Genomic DNA, 24,962 nt, shown 5'->3' with positions numbered 1-24,962 from the left:
CTTCACAGGAAAATAGGTCAGCCAGCCTGAAAATTAGGTGGACATAAAGGACACTAGAATGCTTATGAACTCTCTGGTAAGATTGCTAAAAGTTAAACAAACATTTTTTTACAGTAATCTTAAGTGTATACCCAGCTTTAGTGTACCTGGGGCTTGACATTTTTTAACTTAAGGCCAGTTCACACGGAGTAAAAGCAACAGAATTTCATGTTGGAATTTTCTGCCGCAGAATCCCGCCTGCCTCAGTGTCATACAGTCTGTGTATGGGAGGGCTCGCCTGTCTTTGCGCTCAAAGAATTGACATATCAAGGGGTGAAGGAAGCCATGGAATCCTGCCACTTTTACTCTGTGTGAACTGGCCCTTACTGTCTATGGGATGTCTCTGCATATTGACAATCCCTTAAGAAAAATAAACAAAGGAGGCATTGTCTCATTTTTTTTGATGCCTGAAAAATTAGTTTTTCATACAAATCTAAAATTTATTTTTCTCATCTACAATGTTTTCCGCTTTATTAGTTTATTGGGACAGGCATTAGAACAAAATGCTTTGTGTGTGAAGGGGTCCACCAATGTGTGTATAAAAGTGATCAATCAAAGGTTTTGTTCCATCACTCTACGAGAACAAGCTGACATCATAACCTTTAACAATGTGAAATTGAAAATATGTACACAGCTGTTTTTCTTTATTTTCCCATTCCCATTATTAGGACTCACTCTCATGGTTGTGGAGCTCATTCATAGCAATACTGCATAACAAACCATGCATTCCCTACCCTTCTGACTCTTTTGTCTTGAGAGTGCTCAAACCAAGATAACTAAAGAAAATATTAACTATTGTTCTCTTTTGCACCCAACAATGGATACAATTGTGGCAATTAAATCCTGTGAAACTCATGTGCTGGATCAGGTTTTCTGGATTACAAGATTCATTCTTGATAATTATATTACTTGGATGGATTCCCTTTCCAGGTTAAATAACCTTCACTAGGAATTCCACTTCTAACACCACCCCTTTTCTTCAAAAAGGGGGGGAGGGGATGTACAGTATATTAAAATTACTTAATCTTCAGTGCCGAACTAACATTTTAATGTGAAGCATAATTATGTCCATAATATTGACAATGAAGATGTATTGTAGTCAGCGTATATGGCCATAACTCTGGACTCCAGCTTCAACCCAGGGCCACTGTCCAAAAGGAATTTCTCAGTAGAGAGATTACAAATTATTAAAGATGTTGTCAGCTTGCAGCATTCAGTTATTGTAGGAAATTTAACTGTTTGACTAAAGGGGTATTCCAGCAGGGAGCCCTTTTTAGGCAATGCCCAAGGAGGGGGTGGGTGAAACCAATTACCTACCAGGCTGCAGCCCTGCCACTCACATTTCACTGCTTCAGTCCCCTGATATACAGCTGTTTTCTGGTCTTGAGACATGAAATTGCAGGTCTGCTTAGCCATTCAATGACACTGATACAGCCGCTGAATGGTTGAGCAGGCCTACGACGTCACGTCTCAAGACCAGTAAGTGGCCACACACTGGGGGTCAGGCCAAAATACCCCTTTAAGACATACAGAAACCATCATGTTCATCATATTAGGATGAAGAATATAAAGAAGAATGACCTCATAACCAGAGAGAACAGTACACAAGAGGAAACAGTGTACATATTATTGAACATTAACAGCACAGCGCCATCTGTTGTTAGTTCTGTATGCTTCCTTCAGCATTAAATAAGTCTGCAGCTGTTGCTGATATTTCAACAAAATTTAGCATTGGTATTTTTTTACCCCAAAAAAGTGTATAGCTGTTCTGCAGCACAGACACAATACTTTACATCTTAGAAATGAGGCATAACTGCGATACTTATGAAAAGTAAACTATGATTCCATATGCTTCCACTAATGTGCTATTTCTAGCGCATTAAACTACACTCAAGCAATCTTTGAAGTGGAGGGATGAATTATCACTTTTTCTCAAATATTGTCACATAAAAATGATTCTCTACAAACAAGTTGGAGAAACATACCTAATCCTCAAGTGCCTAAAAAGACAATCCAGGTTGTGAATTTGAAATGTATCCAAATATATTAGCAATACCGGGGGGGACAATTCAACATGAATTATAATTCAGATGATTTCTATGAGATCATAACTTGTAAAATTATATTTACAGATGGAAAACACTCTATGTATAATGCAGGTACAAATAACATACATTTTCATACAATTTACATAGCATAATATTACTAAATAGTCCCCGTTCTACATAATGTTATGGTAATGTAATGGTTATTTCATCAACTATATCAGATTTTACATATGGGTCACATTGCACAGGTCTGATCATTTAAACAATAAACGCATGACCAAAAATAATGCACTTCAATGTTTTTTCATGTTTTGAGAACCAGATTTCCATAATAATGGAATATGGAATCAGGGGACGCAGGCTGAGTTCACACGGTATATTTTGATTAGTATTTGGTCAGTATTTTTAGCTAAAATCTGTAGTGAAACCAACACAGAGCAAAATTGCAATGGAAATATTTCTACATATTACTATGCGTTGAACCTCCCTATCCCTGGTTTTGGCTAAACCTACTGACCAAAATCCTACACATGAACCTAGCTTTATTGTACACTTTTCATGTAGAAGAGGAAATACAAACGACAGGTTGTGACCAAGGTGATGGCCATTTTGTGCTACATGCACTTTATCTGCCCCAAATGTGAGAAGTGCATATATCATAAAACAGCCTTCCCCCTGATCGCTTCCTGTCATTTGTATTTCCCTGCATGAACAACAATAAAGCAGAGAAGTTTTTGAAGCAGAAAGGTGAGTGCCACAATACTTTTCCTACTTCATCTGTTGGACTATATATCACATACAAAAAACAAAGAGTGGTCAGCACTCACAACATAAAAGTCCCTTTAGATGGAATGTGGTGTTCTTATTATGGCTGTATGCCTCTCCACGAGCACGCGAGAAAAAACCCCCGGACCCAAGGGCATCCAACAAGGTATAAGCACGAAAGTACTCTCCAGCTCGCTTGATTACTTTTAAACCTTTATTGTATAATGTTTAAAAGGCCGACGCGTTTCGGGCTCTCTTGCCCTTATTCATGGCTCTCTGTCAGGAGGCCTTTTAAACATTATACAATAAAGGTTTAAAAGTAATCAAGCGAGCTGGAGAGTACTTTCGTGCTTATATATCACATAGGGTTCATTATGTCTTATTACTGAAGGGACAACACTCACTCTGTTCACTTTAACTCACACACCTGTATCCAAGCTGATTTTAAGTCCGCTATTAAAGGTCAGTTTCATTCCCTAGATTATCTATTGAACAGTGATATTATTATTCTCTTCGTCAAAGTTATTTGCATACCCTGTGATTATATGATTTGTACACTATATGGTTCAGCATAAAAAAGTATTGCTCAGACTACCATTTATGCTAAGGTCAGCATTGTCTGCTCCATAAATAGCACACAATGAATTTGCCCCTCTGTCTTGGTACCAATAACAGATAACAAATATAAATAATACTCATGGTCTATGTGTGTGATCATAAAAGTTAAATTAAAAGTGTTACATAAATGGGTGGTCCTAAGTTAGACCTCTATAGGACTGATGGAGTGCTTCATTTGGCTATCTCTAGTGTCCATGCCCAACTCCCACTCCATTTAAATGGGGACACTGGACCCATGTTAGTGTCACTTATCCTATGTCGATGTTGGAGCAACCCCTGTAAAGGGATTCTCATATGTTGTATACATTAACTGAAAAAACTGGGATGTATGCAATTTATGCGTGAGCCATGTTCCCACTACATAAGTTCCGTAGTAATCACGGAACAACGGTTGTGATTATTACGGAACTTATGTAGCACTGCCTTCTAAGGAATCCCGGCTGGAGTGTATACACGTGGTATACACTCCGGCCGGGATCTCTAGCAGCACTGCAAGAAACTGACATGTTTCTTGAATAGCGGACGCAGAAAACCCTGTCAGTTCACACAATGGAGCGTGTGGCCGGAGTTTTCATTGTGAGCAGCGGGGAATTCAGATGCAGGCGCGCACTGATGCGCCCGCATCCAAATTCAGCGGCAATAAAGATCATCTTCAGTACTGGCCGGGATGATCTTTTCTTACACCGGCCGTTCGAAACGGCCGATGTCATACAAAGTTTGAACATGGCCTAATACTGTATATCTTACCAAAAATTCTGATCTTAGATCTCAAGAACCAAAGCGATGGACTTGATGCATTGCATTACATAAAACGCAACAGAGTTGGGTGTTTGTCCATATGTACACACCTTATAGGAATAACGGACATAAATCTTGATTAGCTGTTCCTGAATCTATTGTTAAATATACTTTATATAACAAGCCCAGTGTGGTTAATAGTAGTATTTATATTTTTTCAAAAAGGAACAGCCCTTTAAATATCTACACTAAATAGAATTTTTAGCGACTGAAATTGTTGTTTTTTTTTAAATCGACAAATATTATTTGTCTGTTTTAGATTAATCATCTACAGCGTGTTGGTGAGCACTACAAAAATACTTTGAAAAATCTCTATACTTGTTATTCCGACTCCATCTTATCTCTGTTGCACTGCAATTTCCAGACACCAATTCACTGACATGTTATAAGTTCATTGTTTTTAAACCATCACATGGGATAACAACTGTATTTGACAGATGGTTTATATGGTGACATTTCAGAATTGCATTGTCATATAATCTTGTGCTGGAGTGAACTGTAAGCCAGGTGTCTCTTACAATAATGTAACAGAGCTTTGTTAAAGTCTGAATATTGAATCAATGTGTTCATGATAACAGAGAAAAAAACTAAAAAATATTTCCCTAAGAGGGGTTAAAGGGGTACTCCAGAGATTTTTTTTTTTTTTTTTTTGCCAATACATTGCTTTATTTGCTATAGTTTGCTTAATTAGAATAAATGTATATTATTTTCTTTACATAGCCACTTCTATTGAGTACTAGCAGTAAGGGGGGACATGGGTCCCTCTGTTGCCACCGTTTGTTTTGGGAACTTAAGCCCTTGATCCCTCCCCTGCTCTGATCAAATTTTGTTGCACAGGGTTATACAGAGCTGGGTCCTATTTCCTTTGTGTACAGTATATTCTTATATACTGCACTTGGGGGGGGGCTGCCCATTGCTATAGCACAGTAGGGCAGCCATTGCTATCACTGCTCACTCAGATAGAACCATTAACATAGTGAGCAGTGATCACAATCAATGCTCACTGTAAAGAGGTTGCTGCAGTGTGCTATAGGGATAAACAGCCTTCCCCCTCCAGGGGGAAAATAAGTTGACGCATAACAACATTAAGCATAGGAATAACAATCACACCCAGGTCCTAGTGCTGTCTGCCCCATGAGAAAACACTAGGATTATAAATACACCTAATCAATGGGACCCTACTACACAGTTTTCTCTTACACCTCTGAACTTAAAGAACTATTCCTATCTCCAGTAGTTTTATTCTAACCACAGAATAAGGGATATCATACTGATCAATGGGAGTCCAACTACTGGGATTCCCATTGGTCAGGAGAATGGTGAGAAATTGTACCCCTAGGTGCATAGATCCCACCATGTATGGCCGGCACTCAAATTAATCTCTATGGAGCCTCTGAAAATTGTTGAGCGCTGTTTGGGTTACAATTCCTTCCATTCTCATGATGGGTGGGGTCCCAGTAGTAGGAATACCCTTTTAAGACTCCCTATATGCTATACCACTAAGGCCCTTGGCTGCATATAGCCCTAGTGTTTTTCACGGCTGTGGCATAATACATACAGTATATGAACCATCTAAACACTGTATTCATGGGAGGGAGGGGGGGCTGCATTCAGAAAAAAAAAGAAAAGAAAAGAAAATCAGTAACAAACTATCATCAGGCTCCATTGTGTACTCCCCTTGCATTATGAAAACATAATAAAAATGATAATATAACATATAATTATCCTGTTTTTACAACCATTGCGGCTTAAATGTAAAGTTTTGGCCCTCTAAAAAGTTGGAGATGTGCCTTTTCTTCCATAAGAAAGCGTAAATCAAGCCAGAGGAGTGGAACTTTGAAAAAAAAAAAAAGAGAAAAGATATAAATAAATAAAACAAGACATCCATCTATTAAAGTTCACAGATCCTCGTTTCCAGATTGTCCCTCCTCCTCCCCTGGCTGTGTCTCAAGTAACAGCCTTGTACAATCCAAGTCTAAATAATATTCACCATGATAAATGACACCATAACTCCGATATCCACAATCAATCTTAGCTTTAAAGATACATCCATCTTCAATAATGTTGATAGGGATTCTGTAAAATGGGAAACGTGACTATTTTGCCGACCTCCGAAAACAGTGGGGGGAAGGAATCTCTGAGTGATGGCTGTCAGCCCACATCTGGCGGCAAAAAACATAAATTAGCTGTATGCAGACAAAATGAAAGGGGACCAGCCCTGACTAGAAAACTGACTCTCTCCAGCCAGGGCTCTTGTAAAAGGTCTTTCTGGAAGGTTTAAGACTTCAGTCTCCAAAGTTATCTTTTCTCCCGTCTCATATTTTCTTGCTACATATATCGAAATGAATTGACCCATTTGCTGCCAAAGACGTCGACATCATTTACAGAACATAAGAGATTCACTCTTAGGCTTCTCATGCGGCTATTAGTCATGCAGCTATTATTAACTATTTCCCTGCCAATCTGTTTTATATCAATCAAACATAAGGGGAGATGGCATTTTGATCTCCTGTATTGTATATTTACTAAGATAGCATTCTAAAACTGTATATAACAATACATGTCGGTAGCACAATGTATAACAAATGGCTACGTGTTTCACATGGAGCTGTAGACAGGTAAATATGCATGCTATAAAATACTTTCTGTATAATGTGACTGCAACAATTTTCATGCTAATGCTTATCATGACAGTAACACTGGAGCTACTGTCAATCAGGCAGTGGAAATGGAAAATCCAGGTTTATGGGTTCACATAACAGGGTAAAATAACTCTGTAATATGTCATGAAACAGAGTCTACTAAGGCTGTCACTAGAATTGGAGCAGAATTCATCAATGTGAATGGGACTTCATGAACATCTGTTTCACAGTGTTCAACAATTAATATTATATTGCTCATCTATACTTACCTACTCCTGACGTCCTGCAGATCCCATTTGGCTCCTTCCCTATGAGCTCTTTTACACAGGCCGATTATCGGCAATGAGTGTTGCTAGAGGCACTTTTTTGGGCGATAATCAGTCCATGTAAAAGTGTCAGGGAAGAAGTGAGGATCGGGAAAACGCCTGCTCATAGGCTGATCACATCACATTTTTTGCAGGCCTAAAAATCATTGTTTATTAGCTGCACGTCTCCCCCGACAGTATTTAAATGAATGATAGGTTAGGATAGGTTAGGATAGGAATCCTTGTACAGTCAAGTTGAATGGGGTGACATACCCGCAGCGGAATTTTCATTCCGCTGCCAGTATGTAACCCAGCCCCTTTAACCCCTGCTGCCCGCAGCCTGCGTCTGAAGCTTACATTACCTGCTCGGTGCTGCGGCTGCTTGTGAGGCTCCCAGCTCCCATCGGTCCCCATCAGCCAATCAGTGCTGCTGTGCATTAATTGGTTGATGGGGACCAACGGGAGTCGGTAGCCTCACAAGCAGCCTTGGCGCAGAGCAATGTAAGATCCGGACCGCAATTGCGAGAGGCCAACTGTGTGGGTGTGTGTGTGTGTGGGGGGGGGGGGGGGGGGGGCAAAAGGGGCAGGGTTACATACTGGCAGCGGAATGAAAATTTTGCTGCGGGTATGTAACCCCATTCAACTTGACTGTACAAGGATTCGCAAACTTGCAGCGTGAAGTCTGCTGCAAAGCCGGTAGGTGGGAAGCTACCCATACAGGGATTGTCTGTGCTGCCCAGCTACTCTATTAGGAACTGCAAGCAAGTGTTTACTTCTATTGACGGCCATAAATCGGGCCATCTAGAAGGACCTTAATATTTGTTTCTTCTGTATGCTGTTGAGATAAGAGGTCGAAGCAGGACCTATCTGATCACTAGCCAAAGCGGGGTCCTGGCTCAGCCAGTGATTGGGTAAGCAGCAGATCATGCTTTAATTTCTCACCGGAAAAGAAGGCAGAACAGATGAGCAAGATGGGGCCAAAAGGAGCAGCGGGACTGGCGGAATACCAGAGGAAAGTATCTTTTTTTTATATATATATATTTTTTTTACCAGCCCCAGCAATTATTTCTGAGCACTGATATACCATTTAAAGATTCTGTACAACAAAAAACAGGGTTATATGCTTTGGTATTACTGAGCTGTAGGTATTCTGTGTGCTGGTGCTATGGCAGTATAATACATTAGGGTCCTATTACATGCCCTGTCTAATAAGACAATAGGGCAGTGATCAGTGAAAGATCAAGATAACTGTTGGGGGGGTAAAAATGTGCTATGGGGGATGTGGAGCCATGTCTGGAGCCCAGCATTAGTAATTTAAAGTGAATGTACCATCAGGTACATCGCTTTAAGATTTTTACATAAATAGACTGGTGCCGATGCAGGGATCCCAGTGCCACAGTCCTTTCTGTGGGAATACTGCTGAGATGATGAGCAATCAGGTTAGTGGTAGGTAAGGAAGAGCATATATATTGGCCCTGTTACTCCCAGTTACGAGCTTCTTCTGTCTACATAGGAGAGAGGTGTTCCAGACACCTTTGATGCCACTCATCTCAAAGTAGGAACAAAAGAAGGTTTCTTGTGCCCTGACTATGGGGGATAAGCAAGGTCTATTCTTTACTTGTTGACATATTCATCCAAAGGAGATAGAATCTGCCAACAAACTTTGATATATGAGCGACTTAACTTTACTTTATCTGTAGGTGCAATGAGAGGTAAAACTAATCTGTTAACTGATATCACTGACATGAAATATTCGGACTGTTTTTCAAAAGCTTCTGAATGAATGCTAGATCCCAGTTGGTCCAATCACTGGGACTCAGAATGGAGGACCCATCCTCTGGTCCCATTAGGAGGGTGAATTGAGCGCTAATCAAATATTCCCGTTTCTCTATTCAAAGTCCACCGGAGCACAGCAACTCTCTCAATTGATTGGCTGAGAAAATCAAATGACCAGGTCCAGGACTTCTTAGAGGAGTATTCCCATATACTACAAGTTGACTTTAAAACAATGGGGTACAAAGTAAAAATCCTCAATATATACTAATTAAGTCTTTTTAGTAGTTTCACTTATAATAACTTAGCACTTGCTGGTGTAAAACATGATGTTTATAACTAGTTGCCTAGGGTTACATCCTGCAGTTGACCTTCAGCTTGCTGGACGCACATGCTCAGTGGCAGTAGTGGGAGTTATGGGAGGGTGTTTGTCTATAAAACAGCACATAATGGAAACTATGAAGTAATGGGAGAGGCTCTGCAGCAAGGGGGCACAATGTGAACTTCACAAGAAGCTGGAGACATGGATATCATTTATCAATAATATAAATTAGGGATGGTCCGAACCGAGTTTGGTTCGGGTTCGTACAAACCCAAACCCTCTGTAATGATTCCCGCTGTCTGCCCGCTCCGTGCAGCGGACGGATCCAGCGGGAGGACCGCCTGGAAAACTGGGATACAGCCATAGCCATAGGCTGTATCCCAGTTTTCCAGGCGTTCCTCCCGCTGTATCCGCCCGCTCCACGGAGCGGGCAGACAGCGGTAATCTGCTGCCAAGCGGTCGGGTTCATACGAACCCAAACCTCGGCAGGTTCGGACCATCCCTAATATAAATGTATTTAAAATAATAATAATAATAATAATAATAATAATAAAAACTCTTTGTGGTCCACAGCAACCAATCAGATTTTAGCTTTTATTTCTTAAACTTTGCTAGGAACAACAATTTACCTGGAGCAGCCGTCAGGGAAATAAAGGAAGAGAACAGCCTGGATTACATGGCAGTGATGCATGATGGGAACTGTAGTCTAGCCTCACTGGTTGCTGACGAAGCTCCCTCTATTCTTCCTTTATTGAGAAGGAGCAACATGTGACAACAAATGATACATAACTATAATGTAGGATTCATGTTCCACCCTGTATGTAATAACCCTGCAGCCTTTTTTCAAGTTTTTCGTCTGAACTCTGGAATACCCCTTTAACACAAAGGGTGCCATATATCTGGGCGAACACACAAAGTGAGCTTTCTTGTGACCCCTGATCTTGTACAGGAGACATAAAGCTTTGAATGAAGCCAAAGCTAGGCATTAGACTAGAAAATATTTGGTGCCAATAATTGTGTTTAATATCAGCACACCCCTCAATACAATGTAAGGAGTGACAAATATATCAATCATAGTGATGGCTGGATGTGGGATAAAAAAGAGAAATATTCTCCATGTCCAGATTAATATGAAGAATCCATGTTTAACCGATTACCTCTCTTCATCAATCTAGTCATCATACTGCAAATTCTCTTCTCCATACTTACTTCCAGATGCCCAAATCATTAACACTTTCCTTGCTAGGCAATCAGGTCCATTACACCTTCCCAGCAAGCGTAATGTAGATTTATAATATCATCAAGAGGCCGAAAGTTTATGAAAAGGAAGCGCTACAATATTTGTATAATTCCGTGAAGTGAATTTGCATATTCTCAAGCTTCATGCACAAAACTGCAATTTTGTCCTAATGGTTTTCACTGCAGATGAGTGCCAAGGCGGAATTTATTAAAACTCGCAGGCTGGGAATAAATGAGACCAACATTTATTCCCACGGCCTTACACTGTCTTCTTAGTCCAGCCAAAGAAAACCACCTGAGCTCACTAATTTGCCTATTGGATAAAGATGGAAGTCAAATGACAAAGATAGATAACTTGTTCAGGCCTAGCAGCATAAGGTATCCTGGCATTATCATTCATGATTAGAGACTATGTAAAAAGAATAAAACAATAGGAAACCTGCATAGCTATAGCTGTACCAATGGGCCTGTTGTTCTACAACTAACAGAGTTCAATCAGATAAATGGGACTGTTTGTAACTATATGGAAAATAATAGCTATGTACATTTGAGTGGATATATGAAATATCTACAGATGTGATTAAAAAGATATGCCTGCGAATAGGACTTGGCTTCTGCCTTCCATAGCTTTAGTTTACAGTAAAAAAAAAAAAAACATACTGTACATGTGACGGATTATTGTAGATAATAGCTATGTTTCCAGGATGATTTTGAAGAAGAGCATAATCGGGCATTTAATGGCTAAAAAGAATAGGTATGACACAACAGAAAGCTGAAAGACAAAGCTTCCTTCCTTTCAGAACACTGCAAGCCATTCATAACATACTACAGGAAAGACACTTTGTCAGATGAAACGATCATCTTACATTGCAAGCGGTTTTTGTTTTCATGCATTTCATGACCTTTATTAGAGATTCTCCAGATGATCTAAAGGGTTAATGGTGTGAACGTTGAGGAACTTACAGTAACACTGTGAAGACAGAAACATCACAGGCTTTCCTGGCAAGAGGCTCACAGAGGGTAGGAGGGGACTGCAAAATGAACTCTCTCAGGCTTTGTCGTGTATGTTTCCCAAGGCCTGCCCTGGCCCCTTTGATAAATGACACATGTCATTCTGTCACTGGCTGACACTGCAGCTGGGAGGGCTGATGATGTATGACTATACTGAAAAGGAAATCAACTTTTTTGGCACCCACTATGTCTGTACCCTGTATAAGGATTCTGTTACTTAAGAAAAGTAAAGATAAACGCAGCGCTGAAGAAGAAGAAGAAAAAAAGGCAATGAACGACAGCTTACACTTAACATAAATTAGCCGGATAATAGTGAAATGTGCTAGGCAGTGATAAATAAAAGCAACATTAGTCAATTATTAATCACACTCCAACTTGTAGGGAAGGCCCATGAGTTAAATCAGAGGCCAGAGCTGCCTTGCAAACAGATAAGACAGTACATGATAAATGTCTCGCATAGTATAATCAGGGTGGAATCACAAGCCTAGTCAAGCTTCCAGCAGCAGACACGTGCAGAAGGTTCTGGAAGCAGTAGACCGCTAGAATGGTAACACTTAGCACACCTTGCAGATCGACTCAACATTTTGAATGTTAAAGAAAAAAATAATAATAATTATATATATATATATATATATATATATATATGTATATATTTCACATAGCTATGACAGGTAAAAGTGAAGGTAACCGGATTCCCCCTATCAGATGGTTTCAATTACTTTTATAAAGAGTGCATATTCCTTCTTCGCTTAAAGGGTTTGTTCGGAACTTTTTAACAAACTAGCAGTGCATATCTGTTTCCTGTTCCTTCCACTGAACATGATCACAGGTGGGGTCATCAGATGCGGCAGGTGTCCCCCCATGGGCTGGATGGAATTCCATATTGATTTTAGACCTGCCCCTGTAAGCAGAGCTAATATTGGAGCTTAGATGCAGTAAAAGAAAGGGCAGCGTGACATGGAGGAGAGCAGGGGCTGATCCAAGTCCAAAACTACATGACAATAAGGCTGACCACTGTGCCCCCCAGAAGGCAGCTATCAGCCTCTGCTCTCCTTTATTTCATGCTACCCTTTCTGCTACAGCTTTTATTAAGCTCCAATATTAGGGGCAGGGATACAACCAATGTGGAATTCCAGCCAGCCTATGGGAGGGAAACCTTCCCCACCCACCTGATGACTCCACCTGTGATGGTGTTCAATGCAAGGAACAGGAAACAGATACTAAACCTGACATCACAGGAAGTAAATAAATCACAACCAGAGTTGTCATGTGACTGATCCTGAGAACACATGAGGGGCTAGAAATAAATAATGAAAGTGTATATAGAACATGCAACACCCACAGAAGTCATTGCAATGCTAGTTTATTAAAAAATCCCGGACAACCCCTTTAGGGCTGTTGACTTGATAGGTACCAAGGATTCTAAACATGTGTACCTAAAGAAGGGTTCACATATACAAGCTACATGGCAGTCTGTGAAAATAACTGACCCCCAGCTCATGCCAGAAATTATGCAACCATGCATGAGGTGTCATCAGGCTTTTCCCCATTTTCTAGTACAGAGGTTACAAAGCCACATAGGAAAACTCTACAAGAAACATTCTTGTATCCAGCATCTAGACCAGTCTGGCATTACAAGTGATATGCCAGATGCTATAATATCCCAGGATTTACCTGGTGCCAGTATATTCTCCAGCAATGTACAGAGGATGTAATCAATCACACCACTCCCTGTTCCCAGTAGAGCTCACTATCCTTTTCTATTTCCTTATCTCATGTGCTGACACTTTAGAACAGGGTTTCTCAAACTTTTTTTTTTTACTCAGGCTTCACCAACAAACCCATAGTGACCTTGGGGCCAAACCAACAAACAAATATTAGCATGCAGCTGTCATTGCACTTAGGGAAGTCTAGATAGTTAAATAATGTCCTTTATTTTGGAGCTGAAAAAACTTTGTGTGAACATAGCCTAAAAGACCTTTTCAATAACATCAAAGCAACATGGCTGTCCAACACAAAAAACTTTTCTAACAGCACAATGCAGCATTAAAGAGGATGTACCACCTGGTACATCCTCTTTAATCTGAATGCACGAATATAACAACGCCGGCACAGGGAAGCCGGTGCCACGGTCCGTTTTTCAGACCGAGGCCCGGTTCCCGTGCACGGCGCCATTCTATGCACCGGAACCGGCCGGTGCTGAAGCACTGGAGGCCAGCCGGGCCGCCCCCAATGGTGGGAATTCTCTCCCCTGTATGACGTGGCTCCCTTAGAATGAATGGAGCCGCGTCATACAGGGAGGGAATTCCCTCCCACGGGTGGCGGCCCGGCCGGCTTCCAGTGCTGCAGCACCGGTCGGTTCCGGTGCATAGAACGGCGCAGTGCACGGGAACCGGGCCTCAGTCCGAAAAATGGACCACGGCAACGGCTTCCCCGTGCCGGCGCCATTCGATTTGTGCATTCAGATTAAAGAGGATGTACCAGGTGGTACATCCTCTTTAATGAAGTCTGGCGAAAATTTTTATTAAAGTATTGTATTGTTCCCCAAAAGTTATACAAATCCCCAATATACACTTATTACAGGAAATTCTTATAAAGTGCTTTTTTCCCTGCACTTACTACTGCATCAAGGCTTCACTTCCTGGATAAAATGGTGATGTCATGACCCGACTCCCAGAGCTGTGCGGGCTGTGGCTGCTGGAGAGGATGATGGCAGGCGGACACTGAGGGACACAGGGCACTGGAGGGACACTGAGCATCCCTCTGCCATCATCCTCTCCAGCAGCCACAGCCCACACAGCTCTCGGTATCGGGTCGTGACATCACCATGTTATCCAGAAAGTGAAGCCTTGATGCAGTAGTAAGTGCAGGGGAAAAAAGTACTTTATAAGCATTTCCTGTAAAAAGTGTATATTGGGGATTTGTAAAACTTTTGAGGGACAATACAATACATTAATACAAATTTTCTCCGAACTTCTCCTTTAACACACAGGCACACAGTCTGTACGTGAGTGTGACACCATGGCAGTATGTAATGTATGTTACAAGGTATATTTTATTTTCACAAAGCTTTTGGATTTCAGTTACTACTTTGCCTCCCACAGTCCCAGCCTTTTAAGAGCATTGGTAAAACCTATATTTTAAGCTCTCATGTATATTGCATTTAGCAGTATGTATGTTTACTGTATTCACCAGGAAATCTTATGGCATATACATTTAACATATCGGTAGGCCCCATAAATGATCCTCTATTTAGTGGTATACATCAAGGTTTTATGTTTATTTGCTCTGTGGAATATCAGTATACATTTTATTACAGTAGGAGCCTGTGAGTGATGGATGCCCCACTGTATGATATCCATGAGAGTGATCTGTCAAATGTATACAATGTATAGGTTATAGAGATAGCCCAAATGTACATGGCATTGACTGTCAGCAGTGTTGAGTAAACTTGCCAAAAGTTTGGGTTCGGCATAGTTTGTCTGAAGGCCAACATTCAGCATTTGAATCCCAGCCTCTAAAGAAGTTGGATGCAGCTCTAGGGCTGCCAGGAAAACATGTATACAGTATATGGCTTTATCTATGTTTTCCAGGACTCCCTGGGGCAACTTCCAACTTCTTCAGCCACCGCATGTCAAAAGCCAATTGTTAGGGTTCAAACAAACTTTCAACTTGGCAAGTTCGCTCAACACTAACTGTCAGTACAAATTCTGTTCAACTATTAAGACTTCGGCTTATTCTAATTGATTGTGGGAATTCAATGATAAGCCTTGCCTTTTATTTATGTGCCCGAAGACTTTCTTCAGAGAGCTACTATTGTATAACATATATAATATTGAAAAATTGCCAGGTGCTTGGGATTGTGGTACAAACAAAAAAACAAGAAACCTGCACTATCTTGACTAATTCTTGCCTAATCTAGCCATTCTGCCACCATTCCAGTCCATTCCACAGGGTTTGTTTACATTTCTGCTGCCCAGCCAACCATCAACAACAGCTATTTTGTGTGGTATGCTATACCATTTTATTTTACCACAGTCCTGAGTATCCAACAACTATTTAATGTCAGACAGCCCTATAATGTATTGTATAGAGGATAAGGCTATGTTCACACACCGTCAATATTATGGCTGTTTATAATGGACGGACGGCATGTAGTAGCAAATAACAGTCGGAATTTTATGACGAACAATATTAGTATAATAACGGCCATTGGTATCATATAATGGTTGTTATTTGCCGTTAAATGACGGCCACCTATAAAAACTGCCATCATTTTAACAGTGTGTGAACATAGCCTCAAGGTGGTTGTCTTACTGACAATCATTGCACACTGTTAAAACCTTTAATTGAATGCAATATCAGATGCATGCTTATTGATACAGCAAAGTCATATTTCAAAAAGGAAAATAATACACTATATTTTTGCTGCATATAAGACTACATTTTAACCCAGGAAAATCTTCTCAAAAGAGCGGCGATCATATGAAGAGCAGAGCAAGCAGCAGGTGCCCAGAGAACAGAAAAAGAGATATGGTAGAGTGGCGCTGTGCCCAGAAAAACACACCTCTTTCACCTGTCTGGCCATCCTTATATCCTACCGGTATTACTGTACCTGCTTCTCTGCCTCTCAGATCTCACTGCTTTCTGATGTTTTCTATTAATTTGTATTTGGTGTACGTTGGAAGATCGGTAGTCTTATACAGTAAGTATATCCCAAACTCTATATTTAAACTAAAAAAGTTTGGGGTCGTCCTATACGGCCAGTCATCTTACGCAGAAAATACGGTAGCAAGAATTGATTTAGGATTCTCAAATGTGGAGATAATCATGGAGATATGTGTGAATGGTTAGCAGGTCTGCCTAGCAATGCAAAGGCCCTATACACATTAGAGAGTCACACAAACCTGCTGACCTTCCGATTATGTGTACATGGACTTCTTAATCTTCCCTAATCAGATGATATTGGGGGGAAAGAAGAAACAGCATGATGAATTTCAATTCCCGATCATTTTTGTTTTCCCCATTCATAACTTAAGATGAGCTGAGCATGTATATGTATGGGGGAGTGGGGGAATAGCTCAGGACAGCTCTAAAGGTGTATGGGCATCTTAAGTGAAATCTGGGGCAATTTTAAAAAAATAAATCCAGGGTAATAAGATCTTAAAATATTCAAAATTTTAGAATACAAGTCGAGTATTGTCAAAATGGACATCCAGTGTTTACAAAATGAAAAAGATATTCTGCCAGCGCAAGAATTAATGCACTGAAGTGTGAGTTATCTTAATGTATCATGTTTTGTTTATTTTGTATATACTTTGATGAATTATATAAGATTTGATGCACATATAAAAAGCAAATCTCGAATTATATCCCTGACTGCTTCTGTGTGAGTGCTTTAGTCCAGTCATTATTAAATGGATTCACACAAGGACTTCAAGTGTTTCAAATGTGATCATTTTTGCACGGATTGCAATTCAGTTTAATCGAATGAACTCACCATGGGGCCCTTAGGCATAAGAAAATATACAAGTTTGGGGGAAAAAATCTATCTGTTCACCCATCCATCCACATATACCAATTCAAATAATTCTGGTAAATGAATCAAGTGAAAGAATATATTGTAAACTTAAAGGAAGGGCATCTCATCTTTTAGCTGAATACATTCTTATACAATGTCTCGATGGTATATTGCTTATGACATCCATGGTAGTTAACGCTTCATATACAAGTAGGCCCTGCAACGTAGATTTCTGCACAATACTACACACTACACACTCTTTTCCACTACATATATGTACATATTAACTATAAAGTATGCCAGTTTCATGTATATACAGTATACCCACAGGTGACAGCCAACCACTATGTATGTCTGTAATTTAGTTTGGGATTTCATTGAAGTACTTTATCTACAGATAAATCATATCTGGTGCCATTTGGACAAAAGAAGGGTGGTATGAAGGTTGGAGGTCGACTTGTCTGAAATCAAGTAAAAATGTATTTGATAGCAATCTGTTCGGACATATCTGAAATGGTGTATCGATATCTTTTAGTGGTCTACTAGGTTCCAAAATCCAGTCTTCTGGATAAATAAATAGGTTTCACTCTCAGTCTTTCCCTGGATAACGCTCAATTAATTAAACTTGAATTTCCACTGGGAAATCAGGCTCAGGCATGTATAGGCTTGAACTGCTGGCTAGTTTTTATGTGAGGTATTATCCTTTGATGAACTTCAACATACTTACCAGACATCAACTCTACAGCACTAAAAGTAGACCTACTCTTTGCTATGATGAAACAAATAATTAGCTGTACAGATTGACACCCTGATCTTTTATAAAGACAAAGCTACATCAGAAGAGTGCCATCTGGCCATTCCAATCTCCAGACAGCACTTACAAGCTCTTGTCCATGTCTCACCAGAAATATATATACAACCAAAAGTCTACAATAATGATAAACAGAACCGTGTTTGTCACCATTATCATCATGCACTACATAAATCTAGCACATCTTGACTTAACATGTTGATGTTCCCAACACAACATGCATCCACAATGGCAAATACCAGCAGGTATTTCTGCTATTAAGTGGTTTTGACACTAATTGCTCAGTTTTTGGCGCCAACCACACTTCAGCATCACTTGATAAGTGAGCCTGCAAATCTCAATTTTACACTTTTCCATCATTAGAAGCTACACTAGAGTCACAGTTGCATTTTATATAATGACATGCCACATCATATGAGCAAATACACAACTTATCAACCAACTCATAAAGCAAAATAGACAGAAGCACTGGGAAGTTTGCCATTTCATTAGAAATAGTAACATTGCTATTTACAGGTAAAAAAAAAAAAAAAGATACCAATTTTGAATGTGCGGAATCTGCAAGTGCTCGGACTGTAGTTCAGTAAAATGCTTCAACCTTACTAAGCTGATTCTCCATGACTTCAGTCTTATGACCTATGATTAATTAAATAGAAACTGTTGGCATACTACACTTGTTCTCTATTGCAAATCGGAGGGAGTAAGGGAATTAAAGAGAAAATAACATAACTTTTTGTTTAGAGACATAAATAATCTTGCCCACCACTGAGACTTTGGCTATCGAGATAAGTCACTGCTGCATTATTTAATAGGCATTAGTTAGTGTGCAAAATACATTTACCCCTGCATTGTGTAAAGCAAGGCTCTTAATCTTCAGATGGCCGTAGCTGTGCATCAATTGCCAGCCAAAAATATTTAGCCAACAATTAATGTAAGGAAACATTCCATTAACATAAAAGCTCACCTCAGCTAACCATCTGTGGGAATTCTTAAGGTAGTAGGACCAAAGAGGAAAGGTTTCTCGTTCAAGGAGAGCATCATAAACACCTGTGGAGACTTACAGGCCATTCATGTGAATGCTGGGAAATAAGCACTCTCCAGAACTCTCCAGAAGGAAGGAATAGCCATATGTAGACAGCTGTTTCAGAGTACTTGCCCTTTTTCCGTACAGAGCAGGATGATGGCTGGTAAAAGGCCTATCATCTGGGTGCCAAAGAGGTAATGTTTCTCCTTGAGGAGAGTGTCAAGAGTAAATGGGGGGAGTTTATTAAGGCTGCCATACCCGTACACAGGTCTCAAATAAAGCCCTGCCCCTATGGACCCTACCAGATTTACATGACTCTCAGTAAATCCAGCAGACCAGACCAGACCAGGTGTAGATTTTAAGCATGACAGTCGCATTTATATCATGATAAATTAGAAATGTGAAAAGGCCGAATCTCCTCCCCACTTGCTGCTAACCTCCAATGTCCCGCTTTCCCTCCCTGTGTCTTTTCCCTGGTGTACAACAGGCAGACTATTGATAAATTCCCCGAAATGCCCTTACCAACAGTTGCAACTATAATAAGTTAAAAAAAAATATTCTGGAGAAAATACAATTTGGATCAAAGCATTTCTATCTCAGTAAGAGTCTGTTCAAACAGAGTAAAATTGGCGGAATCAAGTCTGCTGCGGAATCCCACCTGCCTCAGTGTCAAACAGTGTGTCTATAGGAGGGTTCCCATGCAAATTCTTTGAGTGGAGAGCGGTGGAGGCATGCAAGCCCTCCCATAGACACACTGTTTAACACTGAGGCAGGCGGGATTACTCAGCAGAGAGCTCTGCCGTGGAGTTCCGCTGATTTTGCTCATTGTGAACGGGCCCTAAATTCAGATGAAAATGGTAAAAATGGTATCTAATGGGAAAAAGGGTAAATTAATGGTTAGTGCTAAAACATATTAATGGGCACATACAGACTGTTGCCATGTGTTCTTTGTCCCATCCTACAGACTGGTTACCTCAATCTGTTATTAATATCATCAGGATGCAGACAGTGCCATATGTTGCAAGCTTGGTTACTACAGGTCAAGCTCTTATTCAAATGAATGGAAGTTTGGGCTATAGTAACCCGAAATGGCAACACAAAGTATGGAGTATGGAGTATGTTCTTCCTTTTCTATTTCCCTGGTTGGCAATGCCAAGGCTCCATCAAACAGCTGATTGGGGGAAGTGCTAGCTCATCAATAAATTTTGCCTAGAAAACCGTTTTAAAACAGATTAATCAACAGCACTTTCTACTGTAAATAAAGTAAAACAGGGTTTAAGTTCTTGTAGGAGAGAACAAGTTGCTTTCCTCTTGCTTTAACTTATTTACTTGATTCTTGTTATGTAAAACATACTGGTAGTGTCCAATACAGGATATTTTTGTCACTGGAAGAAGCCAAACATATACTGAAGGTATATGGACAGTATTCAGGACAAATATATCATAGTCAGGGACCTACCTCATCATGGGTTAAGGCAATGCTGGAAAGTGCAGTCAATGCTTCATAAGAAATATATAAGTACTGTTGTTAACCAAATCCAGTAGCCAGATCAATGAGATATTTATGACTTTTGCCTTAACACTACCAAGTAAATGGCATATATATTGTATGTCAACATGGTATAACTTATGCATCTTACCATCCGTCCTGAATAGAGGATAGTATATAGTTCAAGGCAAAATACATAAATTACATCACTTAATGTGTTATAAAAATCTTGTTAATGGAAAGCAATATCGAAGTATACACCTAAAATTTAGGAAACATTAAACACTGGTATCTCCATATGTGTTGTTGTACATAGCATAGTGTATTCCCTTACAGTCACTTGTAATCTATTAGCTACCATATTGAAAACATAGGAATTCCTAGCTCCTGCCTAAGAAGAATGGTTTCCTTAGGGAATGGCTGTCCAAATGCTGTAGGTAGCCTTAGCGTGACCCTTAATGACTTATTCATGTCCCCTTCCAATGCCTGAAAACTAACATAAACCCTATTACATCACTTTTATAGCATACAGTCCACTAACATACGTAGCAATTATGCAGCCTTTTTATGAAAATAGTAAAACACTTGGATAGATTCATTTTATGGCTTTTCTTGACATTGAGATGTATACATACCGATGGTCCTAGCGTGTAGGCAGCCCCACACAAGTGGTAACAAGGACAGATATAAGCTATTTTAAGGCTTTAGCTCTCTCTACCTCCGGACTAGTATGGGCCCAGTATATGTTTTTAATTTTGGGTCACTTCCTGCCCTAACCTTTTATACACATTTAACATAGAACCCATTATATTTTAGAACATCACCCATGCTATATTTCTATGGGCAGCAACAAAAAAAGTTTTTTTTTGTTTTTTTTGCCAGCCAGCAGTGACTTCCTAGCACTTGGAGACTTTTTTTGCAATAAAAAGGTATAAATGTACAGTAGATTTACCTTCTGAAAAATCTTCAAGGGAAAAAGTGAAAAGATAAACACATATACAGATAAAATGGCATTTGAAACTTCTGCCGTCCCTTTGGTATCATATAATTTTTCCTGAGCCCGTTCAGAATTCTGATAGTGTGCAGTATGTTTATATTACCAAGGTCTCCCCATAAAACGTTTATACTTTTACTTTATGACCTGTCCTTGATTTGACACTTCCGCTCATCAGAAAGGGATTTATAAAATAATCCTGAAGGTGAAGAACAGACATCTGTCAGGGACTGGCTGGGTTTCACTCTGCGAAATTTAAGAAGGGAGAGAAATCCTGCTAAACCCTCTTTAGTCACCAAAAGACATCAAAGGTAATTATTAAGGAAGACAGAAGTCATAAAAAATAAAATTAATGTCATTCTCCAAAGAAAAAATGCACAATGTTTCCAGTGTAGAAAAGGTATAAAATAGGTAAAAAAAAAAAAAAAAAATTAAAAAAAGAAGATGCTACATTCCGCACAATCAGATTGTGTGCAAGAAGTGTGAATGTGTGATTTACCAATTTAAAAGAAAGCAAACAATTTTACAAGTTTCAACTAAAAGTCTTTCAAACCTTGCCATCTGTGGGTACATGAACTATGGATGACCCCGAATGATTTGCACTCAGCTCAGAATCCCTTAGAAAGCAGGGAAAAAGTATCATTAAGAATGACTGATGACTGCCAGTCATGGTTGACCTCACCCAAGCTTTGGTCTCTGCCTCAGTAATAAGCTGTCCTTTATTAGCACCAACACTCCATAAAAGGGGTGTGTTTAGTCACAGGATAGCAGGCTTCTAATGCTCATTGCTTCTCCTTGAAAGATTGATTAGTGCTCATTTTTACTGCCTCCTCTGTATATACAGTGAGGATACTGTGGATTGTCAGGGCCTGTAATATTGATGACTCGTACAGCTGCAGAATTCAGCCAGTGAACGGGAAGGGGACAGAGTTCTCAGACTTTTACTTGCAGCAATTTCAGTGACTTGCTGGGAGCCAGATATGAAGTGTAAAGTAATCTTTTTATTCCAGGCAGCCTTAGACACGTGTGCACAGGGATTTACAGGGGATGCATTGGCAATCCTATCCCAAAGAGCTTGCTATCAAAGACAAAAAAAAATTAACTCTTCACTCAAGCAGCAAATCACGAGGGGCGAGGATATTTTTATGCTGTATGTAATCGGAAGTGACAACGTTTGACGGTGGTGATGTGAGGAATAATTAACATGTATTGGATATATTTTAGCTAAACATGAACAAAGACAGATGCAGCAGAGATGACTCTATAGGAACCTATCATTAGAGCATGGGTTAAGATACTGTAGTAGGTTTACCTGGAATACTATGAAATACCACAGCTAGTAACGCATTTGTCAGCGAGATAGATAGATAAATGAGGCAAAGAGTCATGAATGTTCACAAATAGGACGCTAGATATTCTATTTATTTATTTATTTATTTGATGATAAAGTAAATAAATAAATAAATAGTAAAGCCAAGTGTCAAGGGAGACATTAGCATTGAAATAACAAATTTAATAATGATGCTATCACATCCATTTGTATGGCAACTTCTTTACCCCCCACATTAAGGCAGCAATTCATGGATGAGAAACGATGCCTCAGAATGTAAGGATTAAAGGTCAATTTGATGTAGCACCGGCTAAGATTGTAGCATAGTACAATCAGCCATAGCACCTGGACAATAAATTGCTTTATTCAGAAAACATATATTAGCACTTGCTACGTGCTATTGATCTGCACTCTTGTCAGCCCCTTAGTGACCTGTCAAAGGTCACTGCCAGGGCTCGGAATCCTTTACCTCTGCACAGGCCTGATCTCTTACAACAAACATGCTGAATAATACCACATCAGTCAAAGTGCTTCCACAAGGAGTGTTAACATAGGTGCAGCATTGTAATATGGGAACAATGTAGCTGGATGACTGAAGCTTTACCATCCATGTATTTTCATTTCCAAACACAAAGGGGGGGGGGGGATCATAGATATTTAACCTCTTCACCCAATTCTAGCTCTTCTCTCATAAGGTCAACATCCAGTGAATTTACAAAGACCCAGTGCCCCCTTCTTTCCATGAAATGTTATGAACGAGAAGCATAAAAAGAGCAGACAGTGAATGCACTTCCCATGACAGGAAAATCGCATTTCAGACATCTCTACAATGTACAGCTATGCAAACTCCCTTGTACTGCTTAATGGGAGGAAAATAAAATCCAGTAGAATACAACAGGTCTGTCAGAGGCTGGCAGGTGGGCTGTATGGCTCATGGAGCCCTAGTGTAGAGCGTGTTCTGTGTCTGTGGCTTTAGAACAGGTTTACAAGATGTTACAGCAAAGTGCTGCTGACAGGAATTCTCCATGTAATGGGGAGGCTAGGGTAAGCTAGACTTCAGCAAAATCTTGCTGCCACTGACTTTCAGACATCATTGCTTTGATTTCTTGCAGCCTAAGTCAATGCAAGTCAAATGAATGTTCAAATTAATATCATCGAAGTCGACTTCAATACTAAGTCCGGCATCATGGAAAATCAGATCAATTTCAGCATATATAAGAGAATGAGGGAAATCATATGTGTAAATAGCATTGTTGATTTGTCATTGGCTTTAAAAAAAAAAAAAAGTTTACTTTTAAAGGACACTTTGTAAGACGTTTGCTTTATCCATCCCATACACTTATACTGCAGAGAGAATAGACAGGTGTCAATGTTTATTATCCCACTCCAACAGATTGTCTTACAGACAGTATTCATCTACGTGTGTTCTTTGCCCTTTAGGCAATAAGTTTTCAGTGTACAAATATATTATCATACTACCTAGATTAGAATAGTCTTTACATCATGTCTGGCAATACACCCTTTCATTGCACAACATGGCCTAACAGTGACACCCAAGGCTTCAGGGACTAAACCCGAAGCTAGACATGACAAAAATCAAAAAATAAAAATCCTGCTTTCCGTATTTTGTCAGCAATTGATAATTATATTTCCTATAGTTCCGTCGTGGAATGATCGACAATATTTGGTTTCATAATCCTTAATAGATTAGTATTCTTGTTTCTGGTTACAGAACTGTGACGTCTGAAGTGCAGAATGGAAAACCTGTCATTCCATAGATTGTAATGAGACTGGATCATATATACAGTACCATAAACGGATCATGCTTTAGTGCACCAAATTATGCTTGTGTTTTATTGGATTACAAGCAAACATAAATTGTAAGCACTTACCCAGCTAGGTCATGAGTTCAAAGCATTACTATGGTCCTCTGTGTTAATGGTAAACTATTATATCTATAAAGAGTGCTTATTGTTGTGTTACACTCATGTGCGTTTGTACAGCTAGCCAGAGTGAGAGAGGAAGATCTAGATAGATAGATAGATAGATAGATAGATAGATAGATAGATAGATCGATAGATAGGATAGATAATTTGCATCCAATATATTACATTGATACGTTTATGCAATCTAAAATAATAACCTTATTCCAACTTATTAACAGGTTCAGATAGAGTCATATAGTGTCACTAGCTTCAACACTAACAATCTTCTGAGAATATGACAAGCCTGG

General features: G+C 39.7%; 1 protein-coding gene across 4 annotated transcripts in view; it reads right to left on the bottom strand.

The window, feature by feature from the left end:
• Positions 1–24,962, bottom strand: part of TSHZ1 (teashirt zinc finger homeobox 1) — an 82,866-nt gene that overhangs the window by 45,573 nt on the left and 12,331 nt on the right. The window lies entirely within an intron of this gene.

Source organism: Dendropsophus ebraccatus, chromosome 2, assembly GCF_027789765.1.
Source record: "Dendropsophus ebraccatus isolate aDenEbr1 chromosome 2, aDenEbr1.pat, whole genome shotgun sequence".
In the NCBI taxonomy this organism is placed as follows: Eukaryota; Metazoa; Chordata; class Amphibia; order Anura; family Hylidae; genus Dendropsophus; species Dendropsophus ebraccatus.
The sequence above is the reverse complement of the archived record's forward strand: the minus strand, read 5'-3'. Positions and strand labels throughout refer to the sequence as shown.